The 15,583-nt window shown below is 40.7% G+C and overlaps 1 protein-coding gene across 2 annotated transcripts in view; it reads right to left on the bottom strand.

Annotated features, from left to right (window-relative positions):
- LDAH (lipid droplet associated hydrolase) overlaps nt 1-14,575 on the bottom strand; it is a 711,314-nt gene extending 696,739 nt beyond the window's left edge. The window contains exon 1 of one of the 2 annotated variants that reach the window (XM_069236004.1): nt 14,498-14,575. The gene's annotated coding sequence lies outside the window, so the exon portion shown is untranslated. Of the gene's footprint in view, nt 1-14,215; nt 14,418-14,497 lie in introns of those variants that run through there. The other variant, XM_069236005.1, reaches the window with a different exon arrangement.
- Between the last annotated feature and the right edge of the window lie 1,008 nt (nt 14,576-15,583).

A 15,583-nucleotide genomic window follows, 5' to 3' on the forward strand; every position in this document is an offset into this window, starting at 1 on the left:
TTAAATCTCTAGTAATCTATTCTCCTTTTCCACTATAGCTTTGAACCTTGTTGAACCAAATCACTAAACATAAACTGAATACTTCGTTTCCCTAGCTGCAAGTTCAAACTAGTTACTCTTTTTATACTCACAAACTTTTCTTACCTATAGCGCTAGACTACTGGACAGCAAACAAACAAGTGAGTTAAGTCACTCGTCGGTCACTTACAATTCCAGCATCAGTCATTGTTATACAGATGTAGTTTATATAGTTTTGCTCAGGAGCAGTCAACTTTCCACAGAATTCTTTGCTACAATCACTTGAGTTTGACATCATCACCCACTTAGATTACTCCAGTACAGTACTGTAACCAGTCCTCTGAGTGTACCATTTCACATGTTTCTGTTCCCCAGTCATGATTGTGCCTGTGAAGATAATTGTAGGCAAGATTTATGCAGATATCGGAGGCAGATGGTGGATGATTTTCCTAGTCAGGTATGAAAAGTAATGCTGAAAGAATAAAATATGTTGCTTCCAATTCTTCCCCTTCTTAAGGCTTCTCGAAGGCATTGTTTCAGTTGATTATATCATATGTTCCTTCCTTTGTAGTATCTATCATGTAGGACTGCGGAATTTCTTCAAATAAACACACAGTTGCTTCCTTCCATATTTGGTGAATGAGGCTGATTCCTGATTTACACTATGACTATCAACTAAGTATCTTGAGTAATTTAGTACTGCTATAATTCCAAATGGGAAGCTTCTAAACAAGGGATCCAAAATTAGCTTTAGCTTTCTTGCTAGGTTGCAAATTAGGTATTGTGTCCATATCACTGTGAGGAGTTGAGCAATTGCTCTACTAGATGTTTCTTACCTGAGAGTATTTAAGTAAGCGATGTTATTTGTTTCCAAACTCTCCTAAATTACCCAGTTGGCCATTTCAGGTTAGAAAAATATTGTTACTGTCTTTGTTTGTTGTGGGACAACCTTTTGATGATAAGCTTCCAGATGCTGAAAGCCAAACCTGCCCCTGTGGCAGTGAATTTGTAATTTAGACAAAGAAACTGTCACCTCAGCACTCCCTGCATGAAGAAAGGTGATCAACAATTGGTCTATTTGTTGGAATTAATTATTTGGCACTATGTTGGTAAGTTTTATAGTATATAAATAGGAACCTGGGAAGTGCCTTCTTTTCTGTTGCACAATTTGGAATGTTTCATTAATTGCTCCAAATTTTGTGAAAATATCTTCTTGAGACAGATCAAATGAAACATTGATTCCCATGTACTTCACATATTAATCTTTCTATAAGAGGTAAATTGGCCATACTGGTTCTTAAATGTGGAACTAGTTATTGATGTATTCCAATTTATTCTTCAGCCAGACACCTTTCCAAAGAAGATATCAATTCAGGTAATGTGGGAATCAACATAAGCATGAACTACAAGATGAATACCATTTCATCTGCATGTACTAACTGTTTAAGTTGTAGATCCACATACCTTATTCTAGCAATTTGGTTGTCCTATCTTACTACAAATGTTTGAGGTTTCCAAACGAGCTCAAAGAGAAGTGGTAAGAGGCAGCAGTCTTGTTTTGTTCCATTAAAAATTGTTTTCAAGTAGACGATTATTACATATCTTCATCTTAACAACTATGTAGATGACCTCCTGGGCTGCCATGAACACTTCACTAAAATTCATTTTAGCCTCTCTAGTTTAAGGGAGAATGAGCCATTGTGACGGAAATCAGCTAGTAAAGAGTGCAGACTCTGATGTAATAAAGTTAAGACCTTAATGCATATTACTTGTATACATCCTACTCTTTTGTACTCACATAAAAAATAGTTGTGTCCAATCTTCTATAAACTTAGAGTTCGAGGATGCAATGAAGACATTAGCTGTGCTATGAAAGGTGACAACCAGCAATTAGTACTCAGGTTTGGTAACTTTACGCAATATGCTGGACAAATGTTAAGATAACCTTCTATTCCCATAGATATTGACTATTGTCTTAGCCTCTATTAATTGTGACTAATATAATTTTAGCGTTCATAGTTAGGACCAACAATAGACTAAGGACTTGTTTTATTATTTTTAACTTTGACTTCACTTTTCTTATTTTTGTAATGCTTTACAAACCAAAATATAATTCCTAAAAAAAAGCAAATGGTGAAGCTTCACCTTGAAGGAGTCAAACATTTGTCTTGGAAAGTCAAATAATTTATTGAGAAATAGGAGTAGCTTCTGTAAGACCAGCTGGTCAATGATGACTATTATGGCAAGACTGAAGCCAGTCCGGCATAAGCTCTAATTCTTAGCATCAACATCGCAACTTGCTGTTGAAGAGACTGGGCATGCTTTGGCAGGAAAAAAATGATCAAGCTAAGGAGGTTCCAGGGGACTCAGCTCGATGCTGGTTTGTTAGTGGTGTGTCAAATTAGTCCAGGCTCGATGTGTGTATTGGTGTTAGTTCCTAGGTTCAAAATGGGTCAAATCAGTTTTTCCAACACTCTGTTTTTAGCAGTTCTTTCAGACTAAGGGGGTGATTCTGACCGCGGCGGACGGCGGTCGCCGCCCGCCAAGCGGTTCCCGCCGAAAGACCGCTCCGCGGTCAAACGACCGCGGCAGTCATTCTGGCTTTCCCACTGGGCTGGCGGGCGACCGCCGAAAGTCCGCCTGCCAGCCCAGCGGGAAACACCCTTCCCACGAGGAAGCCGGCTCAGAATGGAGCCGGCAGAGTGGGAAGGTGCGACGGGTGCAGTTGCACCCGTCGCGAATTTCAGTGTCTGCAAAGCAGACACTGAAATTCTTTGTGGGGCCCCCAGGCGGGTGAACCGCCAGGAACAGGATGGCGGTATGGGCTGTCAGAATCCCCATGGCGGCGCAGCAAGCTGCGCCGCCATGGCGGATTCCCACGGGCAGCGGAAAGTCGGCAGTACACCGCCGGCTTTCCGCTTCTGGCCGCGGCTGTACCGCCGCGGTCAGAATGCCCGGCGGAGCACCGCCAGCCTGTTGGCGGTGCTACCGCCAACCTCCGCCATGGCGGTAATTAATTCTATAAAAAACATTTCTCTTTCTTCAGAGTTTCCATGGTGAGCACTTGACTTTCAGACCATGATCGTCAATGCAAGGGAGAAATTGTGACAAGTCCACAGGAGAGCATCAGGAAGCATAGCTAGAGACACGGCTTACCACTTAAGACTCGGTGAGCACGATGAGTGATGCTGCAAACCTGCTTGTCCAGAGCCAATCTCAGGGAAGGAAAGGCTGGCGCTCCTTGCAGAGTGTCAGCGCTGTCTGGAGAGCAGCTTCGCCTGCATGGAGAATGAACTACATGATAGTGCCCCAACACAAAAAACATTTTGCAGCCGGCCATGAGCTCTCGTATTGTTTGGAGACATGGTGGCCATCTTGGATTTAGGGGGAAATCTTCCCTCGTAGTCTATAATAACTTTTATAGGTAATCTCAATACAGTGCTGCTCTGGTAAGGACTGTGCTATGCAGATCTAGGATTTCCACTGTAAATAACTATTGCCTCCTTTTGGAACTATTTGGAGTACAATGTGATTAAAGAAGAGTGTTCTCAATGTTGAATCATGTTGTAAAAAAACACTGAACTATTTTGACCATTTTACTTGACCATTTCTCTAAACTGTAGTATTGCCAAATTAACTACAGAATATTCTGTAATGGAACAGGAAGAATTCATAAATTAGAACGTGCGATGTATTTATGATTATGTGTAAGGGTTCCAATAATTCTTGTCATTTTCCACAAAATGTGCCAAGTGAGGTAGTTATTTTACTCACAGAGAGAAGACTTGATGAACATACAGATCTCTTGTATGTTTTTTTCATGAATACCAAATTCCACATAAAAGGACAGTGAGATGGTTACACAAACATTGCTAAGGTATACCCATTCACTATTACAGTTTAGTGAAGTTACTAAAGATTTCTGATTTACTTTCAGATATCCAGAATTTAGTGCCCGGCATAAGTGATAAGTCTGGGTGCAGGAGTCCAATGTTTCAGTTCTCTCTTATCCCATTCCTCTTTCTGATTTTTACTACTGGCTCTTATGTTTTGTGTGCAATCACTGGTGGAGGCAGTGAGAGATGGAAGAGTGCATTGCTTTCACTGGCTCTCAAGTGCAAAGTTAGTACTCTTTGACAGTTATGAAGATCCCGTCACAGGGATGCTCTCTCTTCCTCTGCTCCCTCCTTTCTCTGCCACCTCCCCACTGCCCTTGGTGGACAACCCCATCTCCTGCCTTCATCCTCATCCCCATTCTATATGGCCAACATCCCCAGTGCTTCCCATTGCATATCACCACCCACTACTGGTCAGCGCACCACTGAGCTGTACCTAAATCTGCACTAAACCAATTCCTATATAAACGTGCATTCTAAGCTTCCCAGTACCCATCTCTCTGAAGTAGGTTCCTCCAGCAGGCAGTCTTCCCAAAAAAAGCAGGTTTAGACGGTGACAGTGCTCACCACACACAGATGGGGGAATGAGAGGCAGCAATAAGTGGCCCACGTTTGCATAATTGTAGTGCTGCGCCCCATAGAAGGGCATCAGGCTGTTTGGTTTTAAAGCCAGTGAGCTTGAGGCCCGGCTTGACCTGGCCTGTGCTGCCAGGAAGTGCTGTCTCAATACCTGTCCCTAATGCATTAACATTATTTTAAGTGTATTTCTGCAAAGAGACGTTGCTGCACACAAGGTGGCAGCAACGACCATATGACAAGTGTAAAGGAATCAGGCGTAATTGTTACTCACCAAAAGTCTGGCACCGCTGTACGTCCTACACAAGTAGGATAGTGAATTAATGAGCGATGCTCTTTGTACGAGGAGCCATTTGCTAGGTTAGCAGTTACTGAGACACGTAAAAACTATTATTTGATGAAAATAAGGGAGTATGCAGACAACAGACGCCCAGGGATCCAACGGATTGTGCATAAGAGTCAGGCAGACAAATACTGGATGAGATTGTTTTAAAGAGCATCACTGCGTCGTTCCTTCAGTGCCCAGGAGTATCACCATTCAACAAGAAGCAATGGAGTTAGAGGTCTGAAGCCTAAATAGAGACTATTGTGAGAGGAGTGTACATATCTAAAAAGAGATTTGCCTTGTTAAGACTTGCATTAGTGAAGCGAGTTGCTCATAACCCACTGATAGACACTGTAGTACCCGTTTTCATTATATTTCACACACATGGGTGTCTTGGCAACCCTTATCCACTTAATAGACCAAGAATCTTCCAGGATCTGTCAATCCAGTTCCTTTTTATAGAATAGTGAAGTGCCTTTTGTAATTGACCATTTAAAAAAAAACTTTTCTAAAAGAGTGAAGTCTCTGTTGCTCAGTGCAGCAGTCTCGGGATTTCTTGCTTAATGGCGCAACTGGGGGATCCGGAATTTCTAGTGTCAATTAGAGAAGATGTCTGGTAGTCACAATCTCTGATTTGACCTTTCTGTATAGGTATCCCCTAACCAGCGGACTATACCTTTGCGATTATCTGAATTTCTTGTTCAAGATTCAGGGATACAACTCGGGATTTTAAACCACAGGGGACAACCGAAAGGGCGTTATAAACAAACAGTTCTTCCGAGTAATGTAGTGCCAGTGGCCCAGGAGTGCTGCCGTCATTCTCAGGGGAGCACTCGGTTGCTTACAATATTTTTGGGTAACCAAATGACATGGTGCAGAGGGATCTCTAAGTATTCTTCTCCTTTTACCACCCACAGCTTCTTCAGGTTCATAGAAGACCACGCCACCGACACGCGGACATTAAGAAAGAATTTGAAGAAGATGCGTGGTGAAAATTTCAACAAGCAAATGGAGACCTCAGAACTCACAGGACTAATGAATGCCCGTTGATCTAAGAGCCAGTGTGAAAAGTACAAGGTAATTAACAAATTGTTCGGAAGCAGAGTGAGGTTAAACTTTGAATTAAAGTTTATTCTTACTAAAAATAGGAGCCCACAGCGTAACAACCTCTTCCTGTGCCCTCCGAGTGAAAACTGTCATTTCACGTTCGGAACGCACAGGGAGTTAAACACCGCGAGCCACAACACATTCAAACAATTACAAACATGAAGGATAACACCAAGAAATTCTTAACATGCATGTGCATGTGTACATGACCTCAGACGAACCCTGACTGTGTATTACATTACATCTTCTTTCCCTTTTGCAAACAAAACATTCTATTTTATAGCACATTAGTACAGAAAGAAATCTTTGTATCATGACGGTACAGAAACATTACGTGATGTCCTGCAAGCTTCATCATGAGAGTGAATACTTTCTTTGGCAACCTGTGAAGACTCTGCAACAGACCGATTAAATTCTGAATCACAAGAACTAGAGTCTAAAATTTCTTCACCATGTTCTAATGAATGAAAAGCTTCCGAACCATTCAGTACATCAACACTTTGCTTATGATTAAAAAACAGATGAGATGTATCTTGTAAACCATTTTCCTGGATGTTTTTGTTATCCAAAATCTTTCTTGCTTATTCATAAGACAGTTTAACTACACATCTTTTACTCCACCACCCCTTTTTATCCAATAATAAGGACCCTTTAGATACTTTCAATATGCGTACTGGTGAAGAATAAATAGAAGATCCTTTTTTAACTCTAACAGGACTTTTGATTAAAACCCAATCACCCACTGTAAAACTCTGTTCTCTTACACGATGCGTGGCATCAAAATGACTTTTCTGCTAATTTTGTTTGGTTGTTGCATTAATTCTCATTCTATTTGAATCTAAACAAGAATAACATTTTGGTTGCCCTGCTAAGTTTTTAATCCAATCAGGACAGACTACAGTCCTAGGATCCCTTTTCCGCAACAGCCTAAACGGAGAAACCCCTGTAGTGGAATGCGGGGTGATCAAATAAGACCAAACCTTTTTATTCAGAAAATTTTCCACCGAAGTATTAATAGCAAGCGCAGTTTGTATCCCCTCCTTCAAAAATCTGTTCATTGTTTCTACCAGACCATTTGAAGAAGGGGAATACAATGCAACTCTGAGATGTTTAATGTTATATGAATCTAAAAAGTTTTTCATTTGAGTTGAGGTGAAATGTGAGTCATTATCGGTAACCAATTCTTTTGGTGCCCCTTCAATATTAAAAATCCTGTGTAAAAACTTTATCACAGAGGCTGTGTTGGGCGTATATGTGAACTCAAAATAAACCCATTTAGAATAGTAGTCAACCATTGCCATAAGAAATCTTTGTTCATGGGGTAACAAATCAAAAGGACCTGCAATATCCAATGCAATTTTGTTCCAAGACTCAACAGGGACCGGAACGCAATGTAATGGTGTCTGTGAAGTTTTCCAGTGTTTATCAGATAACAAGCAAGTTTCACGTTTGTCAATCCATTGAGACACCATCTTATCCATTGAAGGCCACCAAAAATATTCTTTTAAGATTCTACAAGTTCCTCCAATACCTAGGTGCCCTTGATGAGCAGACTCAATTAAACTACTGCGTAAAGATGCTGGTGGAATACAAAGATCTGCACGCATCAAAACTCCTTCTACTAACGAAAGTTCAGCTGAAATTTGGGCAAAGGGTTTTAAAGAGTCAGGCAAAGAGTGTTCTTTTGGCCACCCTTCTCTCACATAACTTATTGCTTTCTGCAAAACTGCATCCTTTTGAGATGCATCCATCCAATCTTTATATTGAATACTACCCACAGAGTCCAAAACATCCTCAATGATTGCCACAACTGCTTCTGTTTCATCATTATCATCTAAACCAACACTTTGTAGTGGCATTCGGGACAGGGAGTCCGCCCCGACATTTCGACCTCCAGAAATATACTTAATTTCAAAATTGAACTCTTGTAGCCGAGAAAGTAACCTAACCAATCTGGAAGACGCTTTACCAGTTCCATTTAACAAATGTAATAACGGTTTATGGTCTGTAAAAATTTCAAATAGAGTACCCCATATAAAAGTTTTGAACTTTTCAACAGCACAAGAACACGCAAGAGCTTCTCTTTCAATTGTCCTATAGTGAGATTCTGCCAGCTTTAAACTACTGGAAGCAAATCCAATGGTACGGTACGTTCCTGCCCTGACACCCACTGACAAAGAACAGCACCCAACCCTTTTTGACTAGCATCAATAGCCCGACGCCTGGGACATCTTGTTTGGGGTCAAGGGCAACAAGTTTTTATGTTTACTTTGTCCTTGGGACAAGTAGGCCCAACCCCCTGCAGCACAAACCCTTTGGTTGCTTGTTTACAGAGAGTGGAATTCTCTGCAGTTGAGGTAATGTGTTTCCAAAAGATAATGCTGTTCGAACTTGTATATATGGTTCATTATTTGAAAGCCTTCATTATTAGGGTGAGTGCTGTAAATAAATGTTTTAAGGTCACACTTCACTACTGACGTTGGTTCCAGTACAAAAAAAAATAAAACGTGTACACACATGTTTGAAAAGTTTAGGCTAAGAGGCGAAGTATAATGCTCCCAGAATGCTCTCTGATTATATGCAAATGAAGTGTCATTTAGTAAAATGTGTTGATGCATGCTAGTATTTCCCAAAAATATTTCTAATGGAAAATCAGTGTAACCATTTTCAACACGATTATGGGAAGCATGAAAATAAACAAACACTGACAAAGCCAACTGATCTGACATATTTTTATAAGTCTTTTAGTTTCATCAATGCGTGTCTTGTTTTGACATGGCTTTTGTAACACTTTATTCTTGTGGGAGCTACCAGGCCCTCAACATTGTAACAAACATTGGCAAAACCCCCCCAAAAAGTTTTTGAACTCTTAAAGCACACGTTGCCACCAGCGGCATAACAAAGGCCCCGCAGCCGCCCTCCAGGGGGCCCCTCCAGCACAGCACCTGCCCTGAGTGAGTCTGGAGAGGGGGCTCCTCCATGTTCTTTGCAAAGGGGCACCCTCCAGTTTTGTTACGTCACTGATTGCCACTGTAGTTCCTGACACTGAACAAAACTACTTTGTGTGGCAATATGCTCCTTGTGGAAGAGCAGAATGCGATCGCTCACAGTTAAGCCAGCCGAAAGAGAGAGAAATAGAAGTTTAATAAAAACAAAATGTCTTTGTTAACACCAGACCTAATTAGGGACCAAGACCCACATGTAGGTAGCTTTTTGCAAGTCGCAAACAGCGACTTTCGCTGTTTGCGACATGCAAAAAGCACATTGCGATACACAAACCCAGTTTTGCGATTCAGTAACCTGGTTACCGAATCACAAAACGGGTTTGCGACTCGCAATTGGTAAGGGGTATTCCCTTCCTAATTGCAACTCGCAGTGCAATGTAGGATTGTTTTGTGACCGCGAACGCGGGCGCAAACCAATCGCAGTTTGCACCCATTTCAAATGGGTGCTAACACTTTCGCAAAAGGGAAGGGATCCCCATGGGACCCCTTCCCCATTGTGAATGTCACTGTAAAAAAAAATTCAGAGCAGGCAGTGGTCCGCAGGACCACTGCCTGCTCTGAAAAAATGAAACGAAAACGTTTCATTTTTCGTTTTTGTTATGCATCTCGTTTTCCTTTAAGGAAAACGGGCTGCATTACAAAAACAAACAAAAAAAACTGCTTTATTGAAAAGCAGTCACAGACATGGTGGTCTGCTGTCTCCAGCAGGCCACCATTCGCGAGGAGGTCGCAAATTGCGACCCACCTCATGATTATTCATGAGGTGGGCATTTGCGAAGCCCTTGCGAATCACAGATGGTGTCAAGGACACCATCCTACATTCGGATTTGCGACTCGCAATTTGCAGGTCACAAATCTGAACCTACCTACATGTGGCCCCAAATTCTTAAAGAAAGTCACAAAAGTGCACCCATGGTATATGTCGTACCCCTATAAAATATTTGTGAACTGTATTTTAGCATGGGTAAATACGATGTGTAGATTTTCTCATGTGAAAATCTATTGAGCATTTGCAAGTTCATTTTCCCTCCAGCCACTTTCTTCCCAACCTTGGAAGAAGTTCTAATGCTGCCATTGTCAGGAGTAAATGTCCAACCTTTCTTATTATGGGAAAATATTAGAGAGAAGCTGGTAAAAATCTTTAAAACATGCAGGTTAGTAGGTTTGCAGACTCAAAGGCATTCCAGCCCTGAAACTATTGCTTACTGCTTCCTCCAGCCCCAGTATGCAGATCTGCAGAAAGGTGGCAAAATAAGGAAATTGCTACAGTAGCGATTGAAACTCCAAGTATTCAAGCCCTACTATGGTGGTAGCCCTGGCATAATCAGAGAGGCTATTAATTGCTGCCATAATTTGTCGCCACACTACATGGCACCAAAGGGACAAGTAGATCTTTTTACAGGACAAGTAGATTTGAGAAGCAACCTGTCCCCTGGACAAGTAGATATTTTAATAAATTCCACACCCCTGATGATGATAAAACTGGTGCCTTTATAATCAATTGTTTGATATCATTGAAAGCTTCATCGCAAGAACTGTCCCAAACAAAAGATATGCCCTTTTTAAGCAAAGACCGTAGAGGTTGTACTACTTGAGCATACCCTGGAACAAATCATGAATAATATTCTGTCATGCCCAGAAACGACCTAAGTGTATCTTTATCTTTTGGAGGGTCAACATCAGTGATGGCTTGAGTAAGTGATAACTTAGGTTTAAAGCCTTCTGAAGAAATGGAATGACCTAGATAATCCAACTCATCAGTTAGAAATTTACACTTTTTAAGTCCTAAAGTTATACCAACTTTTTTGAACAAGTTCAAAACTTTTCTAAGAATGACAAGATGTTCAGCAACAGAGTTTGAAAAAATGAGTACATCATCTTGGTAAGCCTGCACTCCCTCAATTCCTTTCAATATGTAATCCATAAATTTTTGAAAGACACTGGCAGCAGAAGCCAACCCAAAAGGCAATCTCAAAAACTTATATGCTCCAAATGGAGTCACAAACATAGTGAGATCAGTTGACTCTGGTGCTAAAGGTATTTGGTGATATGCCGATTTAAGATCCAATAAACAAAAATATTTTGCAGTACCAATATTTGTAAGAAGATCTTGAATCTTTGGTAAAGGGTGACAATCAACTAAGGTATTCTTGTTAAGAGATCTCATATCAGCGCACAAACGAATCTCGCCACCCTTTTTGCGCACAAGAACAATAGGACTGACCCACTCAGAAGCATCAGTGGTAGTAATTACACCTTCACGGATCAAATCATCCAAATTTTTTTTTAGATCCTCTCTCACACTTAACGGAACAGCTCTGACCTTATGAGCTACAGGAATAACATTCTGCTTCAATTTTATCACATGCTCAAACTTGTCTATTTTTCCAATTTTAGAGTTAAAAACATCTTGAAAATCATCTAGCAGTGATTTTAAAGCACAATCATCAATAGTATCACCAATGTAAGAAATCTGAGTGTCATTGACTTGTACAGGTTTCTCAGAACCGGGAACAAGTTTCAAACCCATCTTAGCTAAGTCTTGCCAGCCCAAAATATTTTTGCCTTTGACAGCTACATAAATTTTAGAAGTAATTTGTCTACCCAAACATGACAAGGTTTCAATGAAAAATCCTAACATATCGATATCGTTTTCCCCATATGCCTTTGGAGAAATGTCAGTTTTATGCAAGTGAAACTTATCAGACCATTGAGCGTAATAAAGCTGATCCGAGATAATAGAGACTGGTGCACCAGAATCAGCCATCATACTCAATGTGTAGCAATTAGCAATGATAACTTCACAAAAAGGACCTTTATACTTGAAACCTGGTTGAATAGAAACAGCAGACTCAACGGTTAAAACCATCTTATCAAAATCATTTTGCAGAGTGACAATGTCATCATGCATTTGAACACTACTAACTTGAAGTACACTCTTACCTCTACACACAGATTGAAAATGACCTATTTTGTGACACTTAATACATTTTTTTCCTAAAGCCGGACATTTAGGACTGTTGCCTACATGCGAAGTAGAACCACATCTGAAACATATTAAATTTGTTTTTTTATATACCGGTTTGACAAAGTTATTTTTGAGCGGAAGCGCATTAATTGAATCAGAACCTTGGATGGAATTAATTACACAGTTACTAGAAAACACAGAAGAAATACATTTGGATGAAACCATTGCTCTTTCAATGCTTTTCGCCATATCAATTACTTCAGAAAGAAGAGGATCCCTGCAACTTAAAATCCTCTCTTGTATTTTCTTAGAGAAACAACTGTACACAAATTGATCTCTGATGTAGGTATCTAGCGCTGAACCAAAATTACAATTCGCAGCCAAATTTCTCAGAGCTGAAATGTCCTCCTCCACAGTCTCATCCACTTCTTGTTTCCTTTTCATGAAATTGAAACGCTCCAGCATCACGTTTGGCTCTTCCAGAATTTTTTTATTTAACCTTTCTACTGCTTCTGTATACACAGACCAATTATCTCCATCACCAGATGTAGGTGTCACAACAGGTAAGTTATCAAAATTTGGTTGACCTTCAGTGCCAAGATAACCAAACAATACTGCGAGTTTTCTTTTAGGAGTATAATTTTCAGCATCAATAGCAATTAAATAATTTTCAAATGAGCGATACCAAATTCTCCATGGTATTTTAGGTTTCCCAGGTAGAGGTAAAAATGAAGGAAGTTGAACAACTTGTTGAGGAGAAGCCATAAATACAAATATATAAATATTTATAAAATCCGGTTTCCAAAAATGTAATGACTTCTTTCAGAAAATGAAAATTGAGACTTCTTCTTACTACTGGATCCAACGCAAAATGGCAATAAACATAAGCGTCACAAAAAAAAAACGCTTACAAATGGAACAGACTCACATTTGCCGATTTCTTGACATTTAGAATCAGTCTAACCCACTTCACCAAATGAACACTCCCTCATCCAGTATTGCCGCTAAAGTTGCCTCACGATGTAGAGAGGAGTAAATCCCCTAATCCAGACAAATATATTGAAGATCACCTCACTCGAGTCCGCAATAAATCAACCGAATCACGGGCTCCAACAAAGGTGGACAAAGTCCTTGAAGCAAATGAAGTGAATCAACACCGTCGAGAAAAGAAGGGCTGGTGGGCTCTTGAACAATACCAAGTACCTCGCTCGTCGCCAGATGAAAAGTACAAGGTAATTAACAAATTGTTCGGAAGCAGAGTGAGGTTAAACTTTGAATTAAAGTTTATTCTTACTAAAAATAGGAGCCCACAGCGTAACGACCTCTTCCTGTGCCCTCCGAGTGAAAACTGTCATTTCACGTTCGGAACGCACAGGCAGTTAAACACCGCGAGCCACAACACATTCAAACAATTACAAACATGAAGGATAACACCAAGAAATTCTTAACATGCACGTGCATGTGTACATGACCTCATACGAACCCTGACTGTGTATTACATTAGACAGTGCTTAATTTGTGCTTGTTGATTCCGGTGCTGAGCACCGGCACTTATTTGTGAGGGCCGAGGCTTATTCTTATGCCTCAAGCATTTGCTGAGAGCAAAAGACACATGTGAAAGACAGAAGAAGGAAAAACTAAAACGGTAGTAAAAGCAGAAAGTAGAAAGTTGCAGGATGAACTGAAAGGGCAGGGGTGGCCGTAAGTGGACTGAAGAGGCCCGGGATGGCTTCAGGATTACGCTGCCTCAGTATTCAGTGCTGGCAGATTTAATTACAGCAGCCTCGTGTTTAAGAGAAGGGCTTTGAGCACAGGCACCTCTTAATTTACAAATTAAGCACTGCTAATATTTGTGATGAACATCACACCTTGTTCAATACTGGAAACATATTGGCAACGAAAGGACATTTAAAACACCAGAGAAAATGTCAGCAAAGGGCTTATCCATCAAATCAATCTAAACACATCATGTACTCTTGGCAATGGCATACTTTCAAAATACGACCGAGATACATTAAGTATGCTATGTCGAAAGAGCACATAATTGGTGTGTAGTGTAGAGTGTAAGAACATCTGTATGTGGTATGAGGATGGCAGCGGCGGGGGCAAAACTTTTGAAAACATTTTATATAACGGATTGCATCACATAAGATTTACAAATGCTAGTTCATGCGGTAACTCTACGAGAGGGAAGTGGCCAAGAGATGTGTCTTGTGCGTCAATAAAACAGGAGGTCTCGAAGGAAACTACTTGCAACTGGCTAACGGGGATGCCCGGTTTTACGGTGCATAGTGAGATACATAATTCTGTACACAGATACCTTGCAAATCTTTTACAAATCAGGGGCTTCTTCGGTAACCGAGGCACTGCCAAGTGGCAATATCGCCTGGACAATGAACTGTGACAGCAGGTTTCCTCTCAAGATGACCGTTGGCACAGGAATATCAGCTGGGTACATGTGTACATTATGAAAAAAAACTGTGTGATCAGCAGCACTAGTACAATCGGGGAGAGTAGCTTAAACGAGGAAGTATAGAAAATGGACGAAGGTTTGAATTAATCAGCCAAAGCGAGGCTAGAAGAGAGCGTTTGCTACACATACCTGCTTCCTGAAAAAAACGAGCGTGACTGCCTTGTCGCTGTTTCCAAGACTATGTGGAGAGGACTGCATTTCCCAGAAGGCTCTGGGACCGCCAGGTACTTCCTCCCTCCGCTCGGACATGCTTTGCGTATTGTGATCAGAGATGGCGTAGGGGGCTACGCAAGGATATAACGTGCCTGACTTCCTGGTTTGGATACATCTACAGTGCGAAGATGGAAGATCCTTTGCTACACGTACCTGCTGCTTGAATAAGTGACTGCGTCCGGACAGCTGGGGCTTGGCAAAACCGAATTTGCCTACCACTGTTGTTCCATCCTGACGCTGTGTTCAAGAAGCCCAAGCACGGAGGAGTACCTTTCCCAGAACGACATGTGATAGCCTCCGAACTGATAGCGCGTCCAATCCTTATAAATTACTCATATTTGGACACGCTGGAGGTCGGTGAACCCTTTGACCGAGTTGAGTTCTCCTCATCCAAAAATAGTCGGATCCCTCGAATCAATAACTAATAATCCTTTATAATCAATAACCAATACTCAATTTGTAATCGAACAACACATTAGGAATCAATAACAATCAGTAATTTGACACACCATGACCTTTCAGTCATGAATAACCACACCTGTTTATTAAAAGTTAACGAGTTTATTTCCCTATATTAACAAAGCTAGCACAATATAGGTAAGTCTCAGAATCAAATGGTATACATATACGAACATTACTAGCTGTCCATAGCGACGGAAGAAACGCAATCTACGCAAAATCTGGATTATAATGCACTCGGTTATAGCAATGCAAATCACTAACAAGAGTAACTGAATTTGACTAATTGCATACATTGGTCAGCATAACAAGATTTCAATTCAGCATGGTGCATCAAGTGAATACCTCAACTATCCTCTGATTAGGATTGGCATGTGGGGCTTCATGCAAAATAATTTAATCAACATGAATTTAGAAAACTTCTAAACTTGGGCTCTGTCAAAATAAGCAGTTGGTACCTAAGAAGGAAAATACAATGAATAACACATTTATCCGTTCATAATTACCAAATAAAATCAGTACTCAAGGTAAGTCTTCGTCCTT

Source organism: Pleurodeles waltl, chromosome 5 (assembly GCF_031143425.1).
Source record: "Pleurodeles waltl isolate 20211129_DDA chromosome 5, aPleWal1.hap1.20221129, whole genome shotgun sequence".
Taxonomy (NCBI): Eukaryota; Metazoa; Chordata; class Amphibia; order Caudata; family Salamandridae; genus Pleurodeles; species Pleurodeles waltl.